The 23,469-nt window shown below is 40.3% G+C and overlaps 1 protein-coding gene across 1 annotated transcript in view; it reads right to left on the bottom strand.

The window, feature by feature from the left end:
* lclat1 (lysocardiolipin acyltransferase 1) overlaps nt 1–23,104 on the bottom strand; it is a 51,170-nt gene extending 28,066 nt beyond the window's left edge. The window contains exon 1 of the mRNA XM_084311004.1: nt 22,883–23,104. The gene's annotated coding sequence lies outside the window, so the exon portion shown is untranslated. The remainder of the gene's footprint in view (nt 1–22,882) is intronic.
* Between the last annotated feature and the right edge of the window lie 365 nt (nt 23,105–23,469).

Raw genomic sequence — 23,469 nt, 5'->3', positions numbered from 1 at the left:
TATATTTTTTTTTGCCACAAATATCGGTATCGGCCGAGTGTGTTAGTTGAACAATCGGTATCGGTGGCAAATTTTCATATTGGTGCATTCCCTACTCATATCTATCTAGCTCTTCAAACATCCTCGCTCATATATCTATGTAGCTCTTCCACATCCTCGCTCATATCTATCTAGCTCTTCAAACATCCTCGCTCATATCTATCTAGCTCTTCAAACATCCTCGCTCATATCTATCTAGCTCTTCAAACATCCTCGCTCATATCTATCTAGCTCTTCAAACATCCTCGCTCATATCTATCTAGCTCTTCAAACAGCCTCGCTCATATCTATCTAGCTCTTCAAACATCCTCGCTCATATCTATCTAGCTCTTCAAACATCCTCGCCTGTCGAGGTAGAACCTCATTTCAAAGCCTACATAGATACCAGAGGTAAAACAAACATGTCAGCATTTGAATAGTTTCTACAGTGAGAATGGGTAATAATTATAAAAGATCTTTTGAATAGAGAAACATTTTTCCTCAATAATCTTTGAGAATAAATGTCCAATGACCCCAAACTGATGGTCTAAATCTAGCCTATACTATTCTGTAAAACTGATCGATTAGATTGGTCGATACCAAGTTTAGTACTGGGAATTGGTAGTGAAATTCAGAGAACATTTTTATTTTGATGCAGTCAACCAACAATTTTAGAAACTTTACGAAACAGTATGCTACCAACAAACTTAACCTAAAGTCTAGAATCATCATCTTACTAACAAGCCCCATGATGTGTAGAGTGGGTAACAAGGGAGATCCGGTTATGTTAGATTTGATTAGGGCCCTGGTCTTGCTGACGTGCGGATTAGGAGCTGGAGCCACAGGGAGCTGCTCCATCCAGCAGGTGTTTTGATCGCCCCTCAAATTAACTCAGATCCACGCTCATCCACCTTAATTAGTGCTGTGATTGATGGCACTGAGCCTTCGGCTTGGGCCGCTCCCTCCTTCACCCTGTAGTCATGATGACGAGTGACACGCCTGGCAACCACAGCCCTGTGACACAGGCCTCACAGCAGCATTTAAAACACAGGCATGGGGGTGTGTGTGTGTGTGTGTGTGTGTGGGCGAGGATAAAGAGATTGGGATAAGGAGGCTGTGTGTTAGGGGTGGGAATCACCAGAGGCCCCACGACACGATATTATCACGATACTAGAGTCACGGTATTGTAATATTGTGATTACCTTTTTGAACTGCAAATATCCCTAATGGAAAAGTTTGTTAACATCTGCAATAAAATATATATATACGGCATCGGTTTTATCTAATAAGATTACGTTTTCAGTCTGTTGTTCACCTCACTTCGACTAAACTTCTTCAACCACTATCTGAAATGAAAAAAGTTTTAATAAAAGAATCTAACCCTAACTAACCTTGTCATGCACTAATATACTAACCTACACTGTAGCACTCAACACTTTGATGAACATTGTTACTCAGCAGAACTTGTAAGTCGCTTTGGATAAAAGCGTCAGCTAAATGACAAAATGTAAATGTAACTTCATTTTTATTGCAGTAAAATGGGAGTCAAGCTAAAATAAATAATGTATTTCTTTTTAAATATCGATACTTGTATAGATATAATATTGGCAGGCAAAATATCGCAATATATTGCTGTATCAACCCCCCCCCCCCCCCCCTCACTCCTATTAACACATTGGTCGCCAACAACATCATAATTCATTATTGCCCGCCATGCGGTGAACGCCAACAATGTGATAATTCGTTGTTGGGATCAATATTTAATTTTTTCGCCATGGCATTCATAATTTTTTTTTTTTTTTTTTTTTTTTTATTGATTAATCCCCCACTGCACTGTTTTCGTTTCTTGTCTGTGTTGGTGTTTGTTTACTGTGAAAAAAAGAAAGAATGCATACACTGTATTGCTGCAACAATTACCAATGTGTTTTACACAAATGGCTCAATAAAGGAATCTGAATCTGAATCTGAATTCATCCAGCCTCCCTGCGGGACTGCAGTGGCACCCTGTCTGATATTGCAACGCCTCAATACCGCCGCCTGGTGGATGATCGGGCGAGTTACACTCTACACCAAACCGGAAGTGGCGCTGGTGCATCGAGGAAATCCCTCCGGCAGTAATATCTTCTAAATGCAATAATCTATATGATTTTGGCGTTTATTGCGTCATACAAACGGGAAATGGATCTAGCAGATCGACGTCAAATAATTGGAATATTTTTCCTCCAGCCTCATCGGCGAACGGTAAGAGGAATATAACGTTATTTTCAGCTTGATTGTCCATTTCTTTGTTTGCAATCCATCTGGTCAACATATCAACCCATACTAAATAAAGCCATTACTGACGATCAAGGAATTATAAACGACCCCCCCCCCCCTTTCCTTCACGCATGATGAAGCATAATGTATACCGATCATATACATTAAACATTTTTAATATAGCGTGTATAGGAAAGATACGCCAATCGATAATCTATCATATGCTTCAGGGCCTATAACTTGCGTTTTTGGAATTACAGCAGAAAAGCTTACTGTAAAAACATTATATTCTCGACGGTATTAACACAACAATGAAAAAATATAACGTTCCCACATCCGAAACGAAAGATACCCGATGTTGAATGGGCCATAGTAATGTCAATATAGCTATACTATTTAAAAAGTTATAGCCCTGAAAAGAAGGTAAACATCTCCATTCTCCATAGGCTTACAGTGGTGGCAGACATTGGGTATAAGGATGGGTATACTGCGTGGCAATCAAAGTGTTAATTAGTGCTGTCATTTTTTGCACTAAGCCTTTTAGCTTGGCCCGCTCTCCCTCACCATGTAGTCATGACGACGAGTGACACGCTTGGCAACCGCAGCACCATGACACAACATTACTGCAGCATGCAAACCAACTAGCTGAAGGTGCATTTAAAACACAGGTGTGGTGTGTGTGTGTGTGTGAGAGAGATGGGGGGGGGGGTGAAAGAGAGAGAGAGATAGGGGTTCAAGGGTTGTTGATTTTAACAACGGAAAATGTGAGGCATGATGAGGTGAGGAACACGCTGGCTCAGCGCAATTGTCACAATTATGCCCCACCAACGCAGAACGCACACAAAACAAACACACCCCTGGGTGTCTGCTGGAACAAGCTGATGAGCACTCTCTCCCACACATACACACACGGCAATGGGACGCGTGTATGCTTTCTACAACGGAGTTGCGTTTCCGGGTTGCTCCGATTGGCCGCTGACCCCACGTGACCCTACGCTATTACGCCCCCCTTATCTGACGCTCTACAGCTCTCCGTAACTTCCTCGCAGAACAGCTGCTTCCGTATTTATAATATTGGAAACGCTGCGCTGTGATAACAACATTAACGAGCGCTGTGATAACATTAACGAGACTCTCGTTGTGTCTATTCTGCTAACGCTAACGTTAACGTTAACGCTAACGTTACCTCTCATTGTGTCTATTCTACAAGCTTCAACGTTACCTAGGCTCTCGTGTCTATCTGCTAACGTTCTCGCGTCTATCTGCTAACGTTAGCATTAGGTAATAACCGGTTTAAAATGGATGGTACTGATTACCTCACGTTGCGTCTATTCTACTAGCATTAACGTTACTAGTACAAACAATCAAACCAAAACATTGACATCTAACTTATCTTTAGATATTTACTCAACCTCTAATGTCTAACTATGAATGAACACAACACTCGAACTTAACATCTTTAGCTAATAAAGTACTCAACCTCTACTTGTACAGCAATTTCTGAAGGAAAGAATATGATATTCTAAATGTCCACCATAAACATCACTCAGCTCTGCAGAACAGTCCCAGAGTCTCTTACTGAGGCTGCAGCTCCTGCTGGCATTCTGCTGGGAGAACATTCCTTTAACCCTTTTTTCACTACCAAAGGGTTAACCCTTTCACTGCGACAATACAGGTTAACCCTTTCACTACCAAGTGGTTAACCCTTTCACTGTGACAATCCAGGTTAACCCTTTCACTGCCACACAACAAAGGTGTTAACCCTTTCATAACCACTAGAGTAGACGTTAACCCTTTGCTTTCACTAAACCGTCTAGTGTGGTAGTGAAAGGTTAACCTTCTGTAGTGTGGTAGTGAAAGATAAGATAAGATAAGATATTCCTTTATTGTTCATAGTTAAAGACAGTAGAGGTTGAGTACTTTATTATCTAAAGATGGTAAGTTATAGTGTTGTGTTTGTTCATAGTTAAAGATAGAGATGTTCCGATACCATTTTTTCCTTTTTCCAATCCGATTCCGATACCTAAGCTTTGGGTATCGGCCGATACCGATACTTATCCGATACCAGTGCATACATTAAAAAAATAAAAAAATAAAAAAAATATTATATAAATTATAATTTTTTTTTTTTTAATACAGCTACTGTTTTATATATACTGTTTTGTAGTAATAACTATAAAGTAATGGTATTTATTCAACAACAGGTGATTGTATAGATTAGTATTAGTATCAGTAATGGAAAACTCTCTCAATGAGTTCACCCACGGAAAGGTTGTTGGCACATTAGTTCCACACGGACATTATTCGTTGCTGCACTTGCTTCCACAAGAAGGCTCCGTTTAACTAGCAGAGGATCTGTTGTTGTGATTTTTGCACAATAAATATTCAACATTCTCTTTTGAGACTCCGCCTCAGACTCTTATCATTTGGCACTAAAAGCTAAACATTGTCGCCGATATGGCTGTCCGCAACATGTCATTAATTGTGTACGCGATGTGCAATTGTGCAATGACGACGTTACCGTGAGCTAGGTTAGCTAGCATGAGCTACCGGTATATGGAAAGACTAACGTTACTGGTGACATTGTGATTTAACTTGGAATACTCCTTTGCCAACTTGCTGTACTTGCTTGCAGGTCTGCAGCCATTATTGCTGGATTATGAATAGCCCCAACTTTAGCCAAGGTAACGTCAAAGGCAAAGCTAGCTTTCGGTTAGCTGTTCAATGCTAATAACACCAGCCACCAAGCGAACTCATCAGAGCTCCCCGTCAACAGCGCTCTGTCGGGACGATGGCATTTTAAGAAAGTATCTGCTCTGCTGTTAAAATGACAAATGGCAATTGATTAAGCACACATTTGTTTTATAATGCTCACTCAGCGAGTAAGGTATATCTACAGAGCCCAACGTCCGCAGTGTTGTTGATAAATTACGTCATATGGTATCGGAGCGCAACATTAGAGGGTACTCGCCGATACCGATACCAGCATTTTAGGCAGTATCGGCGGCATTTCCGATACTGGTATCGGTATCGGAACAACTCTAGTTAAAGACAGTAGAGGTTGAGTACTTTATTATCTAGATGGTGAGTTAGAGTGTTGTGTTCATTCATAGTTAAAGACAGTAGAGGTTGAGTACTTTATTAGCTAAAGATGTTAAGTTAGAGTGTTGTGTTCATTCATAGTTAGACATAATAGAGGTTGAGTAAATATCTAAAGATAAGTTAGATGTCAATGTTTTGGTTTGATTGTTTGTACTAGTAACGTTAATGCTAGTAGAATAGACACAACGTGAGGTAATCACCATCCATTTTAAACCGGTTATTACTAGTGATGCACCGATGTGAAAATTGTGGCCGATACCGATAACCGATATTAATATTGCTGTTCTGGCCGATACCGATATTTACCGATGTCGATATCTCTGTATAGAAAACACTTTTTTATGATAATCAAATAAAGAGCTATTTTCCAAAACGCATAATTTTTTTACTTTTGTAACTTATTTTCAGAAATGACTCATTTTTGAAACTATTTAAGGCCAAAACATGTAAAAAGAAAAAAAAATATTAATATTTTTCTTTTTTTTTTTTATATCGGATATCGGCCCCATCTTGATATCGGACCGATACCGATGTGTAAAAAAACGGCCATATCGGCCGATATTATATCGGCGGCCGATATATCGTGCATCACTAGTTATTACCTAATGCTGCTAACGTTAGCAGATAGACGCGAGAGCCTAGGTAACGTTAAAGCTTGTAGAATAAACACAATGAGAGGTAACGTTAGCGTTAGCAGAATAGACACGAGTCTCGTTAATGTTGTTATCACAGCAGTCGTTAATGTTGTTATCACAGCGCAGCGTTTCCAATATTATAAATACGGAAGCAGCTGTTCTGCGAGGAAGTTACGGAGAGCTGTAGAGCGTCAGATAAGGGGGGCGTAATAGCGTAGGGTCACGTGGGGTCAGCGGCCAATCAGAGCAACCCGGAAACGCAACTGCGTTGTAGAAAGCATACATGCCAATGGGACAGACACACCTAGAGACGAGATGAAAAGTAAATGGAATTATGAATTAATTTACCATTATGATGACACTGTTTTTCTTCCAACCAGCCCAGGATACTATTTAGAGTGCTGTTCAATGGAAACATGCTTGTTTTCATACAGAATGCAAGTAGTACAACTAGAGAATGTGATTTAGTCTCGAACGTTGGGGTCGATTAAACATTTATTGAAATCACCATAGTAATGACGATCACAAAAGCATTTCACCAAAACATTATCCAAAACCGCAATGCAAGTATTCGTGCTCTTAAGTCCGAGACAGCATTCTCTGGCAATCCCTCCTGCATTCCTTCCTGCAAGGCAAGACCAGACATCAACACAGAGCAACGCTGAGTTTAGAGGTCACCATGTCCAGGCAAAACATTCAGCTCAAGCTCTGCGTGCGTGTGTTAGGGGGCTCTGTGGACATTTATTAAAAAAATTACTAATGTGTGACAAACTTTTAAGACCATAGATGCACCTCAGTTAGAGTTTCCCCTATGAATAAGCAGGGTAAATCATACGACCTAAAAGGCTTCACCCCCGCCTGAAAGAATGCCATTTGTACCGGTTTCAATGGCGACTTTTAGTATTATGAGAGTATTATGTTTCTTCAGTGGCTTTTCCACCCTGCCAAGAAAGAAAAAACACTGGGGAGGAGACTGGTGCATCTCAATGAACTTAGAATAAGCAACCTCATCACTCACTTCCCCCTAACCTGCGCCTATCAATTATGCCGAGAGCAACCAGGCACTTAACACCATATCCGCCTGGAGGCGGAGACGGGAATAGAAAGAGGAAGGAAGGACGCTCCATAAAACTATTTGAGACACATCCATAGAACTATAATGATATACTATAATAGATATAAATATGTATGCGTGACGCGTCCCTAATCGACGAAAGAGGAGCTGAGCGACCATGAGTGGAAAGAACGATAAGACTTCCATGTTCCAACCCCTTTTAGTTAAGCAAATAATAATAAAACAAACGAATTAAAACAAAACTACCCTTTGCCTACCTACACACATTAATTGTGGGGACTGCTTAATTTCTGATCAGAAGGAGGTTTGCTTAGCTTTCAACTAACAATTTGTCAATGCTGGGCATTCATTTGACAAGGAATACACTGGCTTAGTTTACCTTTCAGCCATTTTCTACTAGTGATGTATAAAGCGATTCCAGGAGCTCAACTGGAGAGGATAAATTGGAAGCTTTTTATTTATTTATTTTTTTAAAACTGGCTGCTCCATTTATCACAGAGCATTTAACACATATTCAAGCTTTCTATCAAGCATATTCCCTGCACACATATTTCCATTACATGAAGGTGGTGATAGAAATGATCTAAATAATTACAGAGACCCATTTCTTATCTTGCCTAGCTAAAATCCTGGAATCTCTAGTAAACAACTAACTCAAGATAGGAACAAGTAGATCCACATCCACACACCTAATACTTTTTATTTTGCAGTATTGTTCGGAGCAACAAGGCACTTCCATGTTACTGCAAACAAAAAAATGCCTTCAATAGGAGCTATTTAGTGTGCGGATCTACTTGTTCCTATCTTAACATATATATTTGTATCCATCACCCATCCATCCTATATTGGGTATTGGGATGTGCGTGTATTTTTTAAGATTTACTAAACAACAAACTCAAGGCATTTCTTTCTAGTCACTCTGTTTTAAGTCTGCACCAATCTGGTTTCAGAGCCAATCAAAGCACTATTTCAGCAATTACACTGGTTACAAATAATATAAGTAGGTTATGGTTATGTAATATTACAGGGCTGTACACTGCGATCATCTCGTCGCAAATTGCCCCCTAATCTGGCCGGTGCGAGTGGAAAATATCATCTGGGGGCAAGCTTGCGAGTAGTGATTGCAACCCTTCATTCGCATTTCACTCCTAAATTAATCCATACAAATTGGATAAAACATTAGCCTACAACCAGGGCATAATGTTGCGGTTGTAATTTCATTAGACAGACCAGCGCGGACCTTTAATAACATGCAATTTGATTGACACGAGCAATGGGCTAACGTTAGCTGCTATCCACGGTATCCATTAGGATTATGCTAAGCTAACTAGCGTTAGCTGCTGCTAACCCTGGACACCAGTCAAAGCGGACTCCACAACACTAGTTCCATTCGGGAGGAAAGGGGGTGGGTTATATTGACAACGCTTGACAACAGAAGTTTAAACATAACTTCATATTTATTGGTTATTCGTTTCTGTTACTGTATATCATCCACTTTCCATCTCCGTCTGTTAAACGCTTCCGGTTTACATTCGAGTGTGACGTCATCACCTACGGCAGCTTAGACGATCAAAACGCGAACCTAGAACAAAACCCGGGGGGGGGGCTGGCTCTCTCATTCGTTCTCGCCCCCTCTCTCTCTCTCTCTCTCTCGCTCTGATTGATTGAAAACTTTATTAACAGATTGCAGAATGGGTACAATACAGTACAGCTCTCTCTACATTCAATGATTTAAAGTAGCCAAACGTTACAGACAGTATAAATACTAACTGGATAGTTGATGATATAAACATTTAATTTCATTATCTAAAATATTCTAAAATCATTAAGTCTGCTATAAGCCATTATCCCTTTGTGTGTGTGATTATTATTTTCTCACAGTAGTGTGTGTGTATATATATATATATATATATATATATATATATATATATATATATATATATATATATATATATATGTGTGTGTGTGTGTTTGGCTAAAGTGGATAGAAAACACAGTACTGTGCAAAAAAAAGGCACCCAAAAGTTTTTATATAAATGGTCTTAGATGTAAATACATTTTTTATTAGTGTGTCAGTAGACTACTCTTAGTACATTTTCATTAAATTTCATTAAAGCATCTTCATGGTTTAATAATGCAAACATATGTTGCAGGGACTTATTATAATCATCATATTGGCGTGACTGTATGCATCAAAGGGTTAAATCAAGCATTTTTTAAGTGCTTTAGAGGAAATGTCAAAATATTGCGATATATATCGTGTATCGTGATATGGCCAAAAAATATTGCGATATCATTTAGAGGCCATATCACCCAGCCCTACTATAATGGTAAAATAGTTATTTTAAAAATTTGCACCTAAAAAATATTCTTTGCCCCTAAATTTCTCATTTAGGGGCAAGTGTGCCCCTAGTGAAAAAGCTTAGCGTACAGCCCTGTTAGATGGAAAGGCCTGTGATTGGTTTCAGAATAATTTATTTGAGAGACTTCAGTGTGTGAAGTCCGGGAGTGCCCAGTCTGAACTCTGAACTTGTTGGTAACAAAGGGTGTTCCACAGGTAGGGCTGTACAGTGCGAGATATATGTTGCATGTGCCATGTACAGCAACATCGATCTGTGCGATGAATGGATTTACTTCAGTAGCACTGGTGCGATAGGCATTCGGTTCATATCGATACTCTTATTTTGAAAATCCTGTGGCGGGTCTAATTTCCGCCCCAAGCGCAGCTCCAGCTATAATATCTATGGCTCCGGCAGCTAGCAACGTTCGGTTCATATCGATACTCTTATTTTGAAAATCCCGTGGCAACTCGTCGAGTCATATCCGCCCAGTCCGTGCTTCTGACTGTGTGTGTGTCAGCGTTTCCGTTAGCCGGTAATTACCGGTATTTGACCGGCAAAATCTGTTGAAGTCCGACATATTTAATCTCTCCGGTCTTAATGTCCGGTTAAAATAATTCCCTCTAAGCACAATTTGATTATTTGAATTTTATTAAAATAGGCTAAAATTAAATAGCCTATGCGATGAAGAAACAATCATTACATTTGTTTCATCGTTGCTTCACCAAGCAGGTATAATAATGACACCGCTGTGTCAGCGGGAACTTGCTGCTAGATTTGCGACTGCATGCAGCTGCAGAGCCGCAGAATCCACCATAACCCACCCATCTGTACCGGCAGAGTGCAGTACTCCAATTCAGCCATTGGCAATTCAGCTGTTGGGTGGGGGGCGCTGTTGAGCGGTCCCAAGATAGAGCGGGAACTTCCTGCTAGATTTGCGACTGCATGCAGCTGCAGAGCCGCAGAATCCACCATAACCCACCCATCTGTACCGGCAGAGTGCAGTACTCCAATTCAGCTGTTGGGTGGGGGGCGCTGTTGAGCGGTCCCAAGATAGAGCCTGAATACAGCTGAATCTGCTGCTCTGCAGCGCCATACTCCCGCAAATAAGTTGTTGGGAGGTGGAGAGAGTCATCACGCAACCACGATAATGTTGCCGTCTCTCTCTGCCAAATTTCTCAGTTCTTCGCTTGATATAATTAATACAAATGTCCAATATAACGGAATTCGTTAACTCATAAAAATGTGATTATAACAGACTGCTGTTTATTAATGTCGGGCGACTGCCCACAGACACCTATTTGATTTAAAGTCTGCAGCAGCACGGAGTCTCGGGACTATACGCAAAAGTAGCCTAGTTTTAAGTTAAAATATTATAAATCTTGAGGATGTCATTCTTTATATAGCCTACCTATCAATTGTTTTTAAGCTCAATAAACTCTGACCGGAATTTCTCTTATTTGACCGGTAGATTTAAATCTACCGGACCCTGAGACCGGCAACAATTTTTTCTAACGGAAACCCTGGTGTGTGTGTGTGTGAGCTAAATAATTTTCAAGTGATATTTTCGTTACCTTTTTTGAGTTGATCTAAATGTGTTAAATGGGCTTATGATATCGTCTCATATCGATTGCAGGCACAGTCTGCATCGTATCGTATCGTGGCAGATATCGGCAAATATTGTATCGTTGTCCAAAGAATCAATATCGTATCGTATCGTGATGAAACTGGTGATTCCCACCCCTAGTAGAGTCCATACATCCAACACCAAATCCCATAATTCCTTACATGTAACATGTCTGGCTGTGTGACGTCAACTTGTCAGCATGAAAATGACAGCCAAACATGGCACTGCAACTAAATAACACAAATACAATAGGCACATTTGTGACTGTTACAAATATAACACGTTTTATACTTGTGCTACAAGATTTTGGCCTGTGCTACAAAACTATCAACCTCTGTAGCACCAGTGCTATCTATGTGCAAAAAAAGTTAACGTACAGCCCTGTCCACAGGGATACATTTAGGTCCTGTACTTTTCACAAAATATTGTCTCTTCATCGAGTGGGTGTCAAGTCCATCTTTATGCTGACGACACTATTGTGTATTGTATTACCGATTCTGTATAGCTAGCCATTGAGAACCTGCAGCTCTCCTTTTATGCTCTACACTACAGGATGCACTTATTAGTCTTAAATTGGTGATTAATGCAGATAAAACAAAGTTTATGCTGTTTACTAGAGCCAGCAATATTGATTATGATAGTATGCATATATCCACTAGAAATGGATCATTGAGAGTTACTGAATATAAATATCTTGGCATCTGGCTTGATGAGAAGTTTACGTTTAAATCATACCATAGCCTAGATCAGTGGTTCCCAAAGTCGGGGTCGCGACCCAAAGGTGGGCCGCGAGCAGCCGCGGGAGGGCTGCGAGATGATTTCCAAAAAAAAATAAAAAATAAATAAATAAATTCAGGCCACTGAACTTAGAAGCAGGCCAGGACAGTGTTTCTAGTTGTATTCTAAAATTCTATTCTATTGTATTCTAAAATGTGACTATATGGTTTTATATTAACTTAATAAATAAACAAAAATTAAAAATCTACTTATTTCAACGAACATTTCAAACTAAATAACAGATTATGCACATAAAACGCTGAAAACAGGGGGAGCTCCAGTAGCTCACCGCGTACCTCGGACGCTATTTCGGCGTCGGGGACAACCGTGCGCGTCACGGATCTGGGGTACACGAGTTCGACTCCCGGACTCGCCGTATTTACTCAGAGTGTCTTTCCCCCGATCTATACCCCATTCAACCTGTTTCTGTCGGTCATGCTTGACCAGAAAAAGCGATAAACGCTAAAAGAACCAGCTGACTGGTCAAAGTTTAAAAAAAAAAAAAATGCTGAAAACAACCGAAGCAACAATAGTATTTTAATGAGGCTATTATTATTATTATCATTATTATTTTGCAACAAGTTAGCCCTCTCATAAATAGCACATATAAATTAATAACTAACTTGAACTAACTTAATAGGATTGAAGTGATATTTGGCTTAAAAAATCGGTCACCTGGCAAAAATAAAAAAGCCTGACGATGTGCATTGGGCCGCGGCCTGAAAAGTTTGGGAACCCCTGGCCTAGATGATCTTGTCAGCAAACTGCAACAAAAAACTGGCCCCATCTTTAGTTGAAAAATTATTGTTGAAGCAGTTTCCCCATCAGTGTTCGATTATGGGATGTCATTTATAGAAATACTGTTCCTTTCACTCTTAAACCCCTGGACATGGTCTATCATTCTGCCCTCAGATTTATTACTGGTGATACTATGGCACTCACCATTGTACAGTATGCTTAGTTTTCTCCGCTATTATCAGAAAGCTACCACCTTATATTGCAACAATGCTAGATTTGAACTTTGGACCTTATCTAACCCGCTCAAATGACTGGCTTATGCTTAAGGTCCCTTGTGCACAGTCTGGACTTGGAAAGTCAGCCTTTTGTATTAGTGCACGAACTTCCTGAAATATGGTTCAGCATTAGCTGAAAATTGATTCTCTGATGACCTATAATCAGTTTAGGGCCATGATCTTTAACACTTTCATTGCCAGCCATGCGGTGCGCCTTACCCCCCTTGAATGCCACCACCCACTTCAATGATAGAGCTCTCATTTGCAAACGCATAAACTATGTCTTAAATTATGGCTGTGTCTAATCTGGCCGTCGCTTATCAATGACTTGTTTGCAGTCAACATTTTCCAAACATATTGTTTTTTGTTTTTAATCAGTTCATTTCCGTTTTATACCACTTTGAAAAACGCTTGTTTTTTTAAAGTTTCAGGAAAATATAAAGATTCTGTGATAAACGCCCTTTCTGGAATATTCTGGAATACACAAAAAACATTGTCATTTTTCGGCCTATTTATGAATCTTTTCAAATAAACGCTAGATTATCGATAGTATATGTGTACTTATGCACGCTAGAGAAGCGGGCTGAAAAATCGATTCTCTCATTTCCTGATCAGCACACACACACGCACAGGGCACACGTTGATATCTCTGTGAAAAAAGCTCTGATTATCCTAAGACTGGTAAAATAGATTCCTTACCTCAGATCAGATGTTCTCCAAAAAGATTATTCCAATTCCTGATCGCCATTCCAAATATCGATTGCGTTTATTGATCCAACGCTGGGTACTGGAAATATGTATTCCACGCTGTTCTGGGGCTCGGCAATGAATCCGATTGTCTCGGGTGACTTGTCTGAGAAGTAAAATGAGGAAGCAGGATTTTTTTCCCCCCATGTGTTTCATTCAATCCATTCCAAAGGGGTGCAGTACCACAGGGAGAGATGATAGGGGGCGGTATTTTCCCAATGGAGCTCAGAGAGAGTTTGCAGCACTAACGTGAGGCTAGATTGATGAAATATGAATTCAAATCGCTAATATAAAAAAAAAAAAAAAAAAAAACTAGATCTCTCGTCGTTGGCAATGAACGGTCGGCATGAACAAACGAGATATCTCGTCGTTGGAATTGCAAGTGTTAACCTCCCTGCATGGTACAATGTGTAACTGTTTTAACTGATTTCTGATATCTGTGTTTTGCTTGTATTTATTTAAATGTTTTTATTGATGCCTAATTTTATTGATAACTAAAATGTTTTTAAATATAGATATTTATAACGTTTATAATGCAATGACTGACGTTAAATGTTTCATGTAGTATGGGTGATATATAGATCATAGCAGTTTGTATAGATAATAATCAAAAACGCTGAAACTCACCGCAGCTTCCTCGTAGCGATGGGGGATGATACTGGAGCAAAAAGATCGCTATTATGGGATGTTGATCTAGGCAAACCATTTTCAGGTTGTATAATACTATATACGTCCAAATAATGTTGTTTATCGAGTTATGGCAACGGATCGATTATCCAGTGTGTCCAGATGGAGTCCCGCGAGCGATAGCGAGTGGCGGACGGAATAGGGGTGACACCAAGCACTTCCGGCCCCACTTCCGGTTTGGCAACTCGCCGATCGGCCACCAGGTGGCGGTATTGAAGCGCTGGAGAGTTGAGCGGAGTCCTACAGCACCAGTCAAGGATCCGTGGGTGAAATATGAATACCATGACAGAAATTTTAAATATTGATCTCGATGACGTCGTAATCCGTCATTGGCAGATTAACCCTTTATCTGCCAGGGATTATTCTGATCATATACCCCTATCTGCCACTGTTGAAAGTCTATGGAGATGTTCCCCTTCTTTGCAGGGCTATAACTTTTTAAATTGTATTGCTAAATTGACATTACTATGGCTCATTCAACGTCAAGTATCTATCGTTTAGGATGTAGCAACGTTCTACTTTTTCATTCACATATTCATACTAAAATATGGTCTAAAGTATAAATATGTTTTATCGTTTTCTGCAGCATTCTGCAGAACGTGATTTATAGCCCTAAATGCATTATATTGATGATCAAATACAGTTTGATAGCGATCGGCGCCAGATAAAAAATTTCAAATGTACGTGCTTCTAGAAGTTACTACTCATCATCTGATGTTGACCGGATGGGGGGGGGGGGGGTCGTTTATAATTCCGTGGCCAACGTTAGATGATTCATGTAGTGTGGGTGATATGATCATCAGATCAGTTTGTATCGAACACGGTAATAATAAACGCTGAAACTTACCCCAGTCTCCTCGGGCCGTTGGGCGATCAGCTTGGAGTAGACAGTTTTCTATTGTGGGATGTTGATCTAGATGAACCATTTCCAGGTTGTATAATACTATATACGTCCAAATAACGTTGTTTATTGAGTTAGGGCGAGCGATTGATTATCCAGTGTGTCGAGATGGAGCCCCGGGAGCTATAGCGAGTGGCCGGACCGAATTTGGATGAGCACCAGTTTCCGTTTCCGGTTTGCTGTTTGGGCGATCCGCCGATCGGCCACCAGATGGCGCTCTTGAACCGTTGGAGAGTTGAGAGGAGATCAACAGGAGATCTCAAGTCTCCGCGGGTGAAATATGATTGCCATCACAGATTTTTGAAATATTGATCTCAATGACGTGTTACGGCGTCATTGGCAGATTACGCATGGCGGAGAATGACGTGTTAACTCGTCCTTGGCGATTAAAGGGTTAAGCATGGCGAGGAATGACGTCTGAATCCGTCATTGGCGAAAGATGGGTTAATCTGTTTTAATGATTTATTTTTAAATGGCATGTAACTCAACAACATTGCAAATGAGGGCAACCTAAACTGATTTTCGAGTTAAAATAAAGGTTTGAAATTAAATGATGATCTACAATGATTTCTAAGAGAGAACTATCCAATCAGTGATGTCACTGCTGGCATTTAAAATCTGGGTATGCTCCATAGACAATGACTGGGGCTCTGACTTTATGAGGCCATACAATTGTTTGTGTGAGCTCTTACACCCAAATTAGGTTTTTAATTCTGGTTCAGACCATCTAGCAATGCTAGATTATAAACCTCAGTTGGGTGTTAAGAGCTCACACAAATATATTATGGCCTCATCAAGTCAGAGCCATATTTATTGTTTATGGAGCAGCCCCAGACTTTACATTCAGTTAGAGGGTTCAGTCTCTGATTTCTACCTTTAGGAGAGTGGTGCATGTTCACATAATAACTGACCTGTCCTGGGACACAGGAAGTACATAATGTGAATTATTTTAAATGGGTGGCATTACCTGCATGTTTTCCATTGGATCTCCTTTACAGTTCAACTATATTAACAGTGACGCAATGGGCAGGCAAACAATGTATCGAACAAATAATCTCTGACTGTCACTGATAAAGCCTATACAATTATCCAAAGTATTCCTTTGCAGAGGGTCAGCAAGACCATTCAAACAAAGTTCCCTTTCAGATGAGACTTCAAGAAGGCTTACATCAGACCAGCCTTTTGGCTGAGGACATAAAGAGAATGGGTCCAATGTAGAGCCTGTCTCCATATAATGTGTTCAGCCATGGACCTCATCAGGGCAGCCAGCCAGGGCTGTAAATCTCTGCCTCCCCTAATCCAACTTGTCATTTGTGAATAGTTGGAATTTATGTCCGATAGGTTAACAACAATAGCATGTCGATTAATATGAATGAGCTTGGAACATAACCAGGAGGTTGGAACAGAACCAGGAGGTTGGAACAGAACCAGGAGGTTGGAATTAGAGTTGTTCCGATACCGATACTAGTATCGGAAATGCCGCCGATACTGCCTAAAATGCTGGTATCGGTATCGGCGAGTACACGTAAATTCTAGCCTCCGATCCCATGATGTAATTTATCTCCTGCCGAGTCCTGCGGAGAGTGAGGATTATAAAATGAACATGTTTTAAAGTGTGATGCTGTGTCATTTTAACAGCAGATACACTTTCTTAAATTCCATTGTCCCCGACAGTGCGGTGTGACGGGGAGCTCGGACGGGAATCGGGATGTGTTTGGCTGGTGTTATTATAGCATTAGCTGGAAAGATAGCTAGTTGGAACAACATCCGCTTTTAACGTTACATCAAATCAGATGATCGCCTGTCCTTTCTCCAGGACCTAACACTGTCCGTGACCGTCTATCAACAATAATGCACCCACGGTGAATTGTATTTAAGTTAAGTAGCTACGGACTAGCGTTAGCTGACTATTACTAACGTTATCTTAATGTCAATGCGGGAAGACGAGCTAGTCAGTTAGCTTAGCTTGATAACGTTACCGTGTCTAAAGTTGGTGCTATTCACATAATCCAGCAATAATGGCTGCAGACCTGCAAGCAAAGTACAGCAAGTGCCAAAGGATAAGAGTCTGAGGCGGAGTTTCAAAAGAGAATGTTGAATATTTATTTTGCATCAAAAATCACAACATGAACGTTCTATCTGCCACTAGCTTACAGACTGAATAGGGTATATCTGCAGAGCCACTGAGTAGCGAGTGCAACACCGTTTAATGTCCGTGTGGATCATTGGAGTAGGGTATATCTGCAGTGCTGCAGCCCATACTCATTGATTAATGATACTAATACAAATCTATACAATCACCTGTTGTTGAATAAATACCATACGTTCTAGTTATTACTAAAAAACAGTATAACAGTATCTGAAAAAAAAAAAAAAAAAAATTATAATTTATATAATTTAAAAAAAAAATGTATGCACTGGTATCGGATAAATATCGGTATCGGCCGATACCCAAAGCTTAGGTATCGGAATCGGATCGGAAAGGGAAAAATGGTATCGGAACATCTCTAGTTGGAATAGGACCAGGAGGTTGGAACAGGACCAGGAGGTTAGAATAGGAGGAGGTTGGAGGAGGTTGGAATAGTACCAGGACTCAGAGGTTGGAATAGGACCAGGAGGTTGGAATAGGACCAGGACTCGGAGGTTAGAATAGGACCAGGAGGTTAGAATATGACCAGGAGGTTAGAATAGGACTAGGGTGTTAGAATAGGACCAGGGCAGGGAGCGAAATTAACTTTTTGACTCACCGGCCAGTGGCGGGTAGATGGGAAGAGTCTACCCGCCAAGCATATTTCTTACCTGCCACATTTTTTTTTATTAAAAATATATATATATATATATTTTATATAAAAAAAAATTTAAATAAAATATATATTATATAATCATACTTGTAGTTGTATTATCTGCGAGACATCGCCACCACGCAATAAGTCAAAAAGTCTGCTTGCTATCTGCAAACAGCTCCACTGTCTGTGTGTATACTTGAGTAGCCTCCAGCTCCAGCAAGGATTCTCCGGCCCTGCAGCTAGACCCTATATTCAGCTACGTTACCGTTCTTTTGTCAAATCACATTCAACATGCCCTCAGCTAGAATACGCATTCAATCAATGTTATAAGACATTGATATCAGGAGCTATCTGTAGCTACTGCTAGCCCGGTAGATAACGTTAAGACAATTTAGTTTACTGGGACAGATGGATCAACGTAGATGGATCAACGTGAGCTAGCTAAGCTAGCTAACGAGGGACCGGAGGTATTATGCACTCGAGTAGACTATTGCTGGAGCATTTGTTGATATCAGCAGCTATCAGTAGCTAGCCAGCTAGATACTGTTAGACAATGCCTCGTCATGTATTAAACTAAAAGTGAATAGTTGACTGGGTCATTGTTTAAACAGTAACGTTAGCTCTTGGAGGTCCGATATAGACTAGAGCAGATGGAAGTAAACAAGCCAAATGATAGCTTCCGATTGGTCATTTGCTTTTTTTCTCATGAAACCAGTTACGTCACTCTACTGTGATTGGACCGTGCGGGCGGCAGGCTTTAGTTTCGGTCCCTGGACCAGGGGGTTAGAATAGGACCAGGAGGTTGGAATAGGACCAGGAGGTTAGAATAGGACTAGGAGGTTAGAATAGGACCAGGAGGTTAGAATAGGACCAGGAGGTTAGAATAGGACTAGGAGGTTAGAATAGGACCAGGAGGTTAGAATAGGACCAGGGGGTCAGAATAGGACTAGGAGGTTAGAACAGGACCAGGAGGTTAGAATAGGACCAGGAGGTTAGAATAGGACCAGGGGGTTGGAATGGGACCAGGAGGTTGGAATAGGACCAGGATGTTGCCTGCTCAGCCGCTCAATTTGCTAATGGATGTTTCCACTGGGGGAGCTTTGTGTTTAGGCAGGAGAACAGAGAGGGCATCTGCCTGAGCTCATTCATTAGCTCTGGGTAATCCTTGTGACCACATCGAAGTGACAGTAAAATAAGCATCAGTTTAAGAGGATTGTTGATGCAATTGAAACTTGCAGATGACAATAAGTGACCAATTATTTTATCATTGTCTTAGTACAGGGCGTAGCAGCAAAGTAGAGATTTGAACCGATTGCAAAACAAAAACACATGTGCAACATTACTGATTGATCTGCGACTGTATGACATTGTCAATTGATCAAACACAAACTGCAAATGTAGACTGATACACAAGGGTTGTCATCTATGCCATGCCCTATTTGTTATCAACTTCCTGCATATTAGATTAGGTTCAAGTACACAAGTACAAAAAAATGAAGTTGGCATCTAACTAGAGTGCAAAGTAGCAGTAAAGTGCATACTAACAGTATAGCTAGCTACAGTATGAGGAAGCTGATGTGTATAGTATTATTATATACAGTGGTACAAGTATGACTACACTATGGTAGTAGTAAAGCATACTAGCCAGTGGTATAATGAATAAAAGTAGGTATGGAAATATATACAGATAAATGTTACGCACACTTAGGCGGCGCTATCGTTATAATTGTAATCCTAGGTGCTGTGTAACGTGCGTCTATTTTCACTCCACTGTCAAATAGATCAGACTTCAGGACCTGTGGCACGGGTGGGGTCATGGACCGTAGCATACCACTCAGTAGTGTGTGTGTGTGTGTGTGTGTGTGTGTGTGTGTGTGTGTGTGTGTGTGTGTGTGTGTGTGTGTGTGTGTGTGTGTGTGTGTGTGTGTGTGTGTGTGTGTGTATATTCCATTTTAATCACTTGTGCATTGTACTTTTCTGTTACATTTGCACTCTGGTTAGGGCGGGGCTAGCTACTTGGGCTCAAGCCCCGAATGTTTTCTGAAAAGCCCTGAATCTATTTAAAAAAAGAAAAAAAAAAAAAAAAAGACAATTAATCATTGTTACATGAAAATATGTTTGCACCAGATTTAGCAGAAGCTCATTTCCATCTGTAGTCTATCCAGCTGCTAACTGTATTTGAGGGAGTTAAGTCTTGGTGTTATGGTAGACTCAGACCTAAGCTTTAAATCACAATCAACAAGTTGACAAAAACATAATTCTTCCACCTTAGAAACATAGCTAAAGTACGGACATTTATAAATCAAAAGGACGCTGAAAACCAGATCCATGCCTTTATCTCAAGCCGACTCGACTACTGTAATGCACTCCTTACCGGCCTCCCGAAAAAATACGATGATAACTATTTTATTGCAATGCACTATTGCATTATTTTATTCTATTTGACTAACTATTTTATTGCACTGCACTATTTTACTTTGTATCAGTGATAATCAAACCCTAAACAAAGACGCCTATTAACACTTTAAGTGCCGAAAACGTGTTTAGGCGTCTTTCCTAGCCATGCTAAAGTTGCAGAGGACGCCCTAACTCGTCTTTAATATCAATATTTCAAAAATCTGTGATCGAAATCATATTTTTCCTCCGCAGCCCTGAGACACAGTGCTGGCCTCCTCTCAACCCTCTAGCGGTTCAAGAGCGCCATCTGGTGGCCGATCGGCAGAAGCGCCAAACAGGAAGTCATGTGGATGAAGTGGTGATCACCCATATTACTTCCGGGCACTCTCTATAGCTCCCGCGACTCCATCTTGAAACACTGGATAATAGATCGCTCGCCCTAACTCAATAAACAACGTTATTTGGACGTATATACTATTATACAACCTGGAAATAGATCCGGTATTTCGACATCCCATAATTGAAAACTGTCTTCTCTACGCTGATCGCCCAACGGCCCGCGGAGACTGGGGTGAGTTTTAGCGTTTATTATTACCGTGTTCGATACTAACTGCTATGATGAACATTTGACCCACATTAGATGAATGGTATAACGTTGCCCACGGAATTATAAACGATCCCCCGCCCATCCGGTCATCATCAGATGATACGTAGAAACTCCTAGAAGCACGTCCATTTGAAATTTTTCATCTGGCACCGATCGCTATCAAACTGTATTTCATCATCAATATAATGCATTTGGGGCTATAAATCACGTTCTGAAGAAAGCTGCAGAAAGAGATGAAAACATACTTATACTAGACCATATTTTACTATGAATATGTGAATGAAAAAGTTTAACGTTGCTACACAATGAACAATACATATAGGACCTTGAATGGGCCCTAATAATGGCAATCTAGCAATAGAATTTAAAAAGTTATAGCCCTGCAAAGAAGGGGAACTTCTCCATGTTAAATAGAGCTGGCAACGGATGGTATATCATGAATTTAGCCTTAGGCAATCAAAGTGTTAACACTTTCAGCGCCAGGTGGTGCTGTTTACTGTTACTGTTGAAAGGCCAGCGCCTTTTAACATGGGGATACGTGGCTGTGTTTGCAGGCCTAAAGCTATATTATATATTATAGCTATGGATCTAATAATATAGTCGATTGTCATTGAGTTACTTCCGGTCCAGATGCAAAAAACAGATAATTTTTCCATCCATACATTTCCGTTTTATACCGTCGTGAATATGAGTAGTTTCAGGGTGGTCTGGTGTCATTTCCAAAATTACAGACACCAAGCCACATCGTTTCAAATGGAGTGCAATAGCAATAGGTGTTAGGCGGCGGTATTGGACTTTTGAGATCTCAGACCCATCCCCAGTGATAACACAGGCTGCCGGCATGTCTTTATGAATGGAAATATCGAATAAAAGAAACAACGATGAAAACCCAACTATACTCTGGTTTTCGGGGGTCCTGGCGCTCAAAGTTCGGCGAGTTAACCCTAGATCTTAGATCCTAATATGAAAAACGATGTGATTTAATGTTCTATGTCTTACCTTGACTTTGTCTATTTTGCTGCTATCTATTTTATGCTTTATGTCTGCACTTTATGCATTGCTCTTGATCTGCCAATGTTGTGCTCATTTTATGCCTGTCTTTTTGTACTGCTGTGAAGCACTTTGAGCTGCAATTCTTGTATGAAAGGTGCTATACAAACAGTGTATTATTATTATTATTATTATTATTATTATTATTATTATTATTATTATTATTATTATTATTATTATTATTATTATTATTATAGTTTGCTTCATTAATTACAGGGTGTGCAATTGTGCATTCAAGTGTTCTCTAGTGCCTTTTGTCCGCTTTAAGGTGGTGGTATAGGTTGTGGTGTCGAATTAAAAAAAAATCCGTGACCGCTTTCGCGGGCACCTATCTGGGCTAAGCCCCGGATCTCCTACAATCCTAAATATTGTCAACGTTGTACTGTACTGTACTTGTGCTGTATAATGACATACATTGACATTGTAATCTCATCTAAACTGACCTGTGGCGTTGGGTGGAGTGAAGTGGATTTTGTAGCAAACTCAGATTAAATAAAACAGTCAGTAAAATACATTTCCGTTAACGGCAACAGAGTGTATATGGATTATCTTGAGTAACGTTACACCCCAAATGCTAGGGATAATAACTAAATAGAAACGTTATCTTGCTGGCGATGTAAGCTGCTGTCACACTGTCAGTCTTCAGTCTTTCAGTCTCCACTATGCACCAACTTTAGCCAAAAGCTAGCCGTCTTGCGAAACTAACAAGTTCCAAGTTTGTTTATTAAATATCACAATAAAATGCACGTACTTTACGGTGACATGCTTGGTTCTGTATGATGAGAGTGTGCTTCATACAGTCAAACACGTAACGTAACGTTAGCTATGTCGTGCTTCACAACAAACAACAGACAACATCGCTCACCTTTACAATGTCTCGTAGCTACTGGTAGCTAACATTCACGTCGGGCAATTGACTTGGTCCACGGAAATAGAGGAACCCGTTTGCAATCACCTGATTTCGCAAGGAATTATCTAATGCTGGTTAAACCCATAACCACCACATGAGCTATATATTAAGCTAACGTTATTATTAGGAGTAACGGCAAGATTGTAGCCGCGCCATATCGTTGTGCTAACTCGACCTCTCAACTTCTAACCCTCATATGTCCTTGCACCCACGCGTCAACAGGGGGTGCTGTTTGTATAGGTTCCTTGAGGTGAGAATGAGACTGGTGAAAAGTATCGAGCCTGCATGTGGGATGAAATGTGTTTAAACTTCACCGTATGCCTAGCAAACTGGAGGTATTGCAATTGTTTCTAGCTACAGCTAGGGTGACCAGATGCAAAAAGTCCAAAAGCAGGACAACAGTAAGATTTTGGTGGGACAAAGTGGGACAGATAGATAATGTAAAATGTTTTATTAGAATAACTGGTCTTCACCGAATAGATAAAGGTTAAATCAAAATAAATACAAATTAAATACAGAATTATATCTCTCCACAATCATTC

The sequence above is a fragment of the Notolepis coatsorum genome (genome assembly GCF_963971535.1).
Source record: "Notolepis coatsorum genome assembly, chromosome: 3".
NCBI lineage: Eukaryota > Metazoa > Chordata > Actinopteri > Aulopiformes > Paralepididae > Notolepis > Notolepis coatsorum.
Note: the sequence above shows the minus strand (reverse complement) of the source record. Positions and strands in the feature narration are given on the sequence as shown.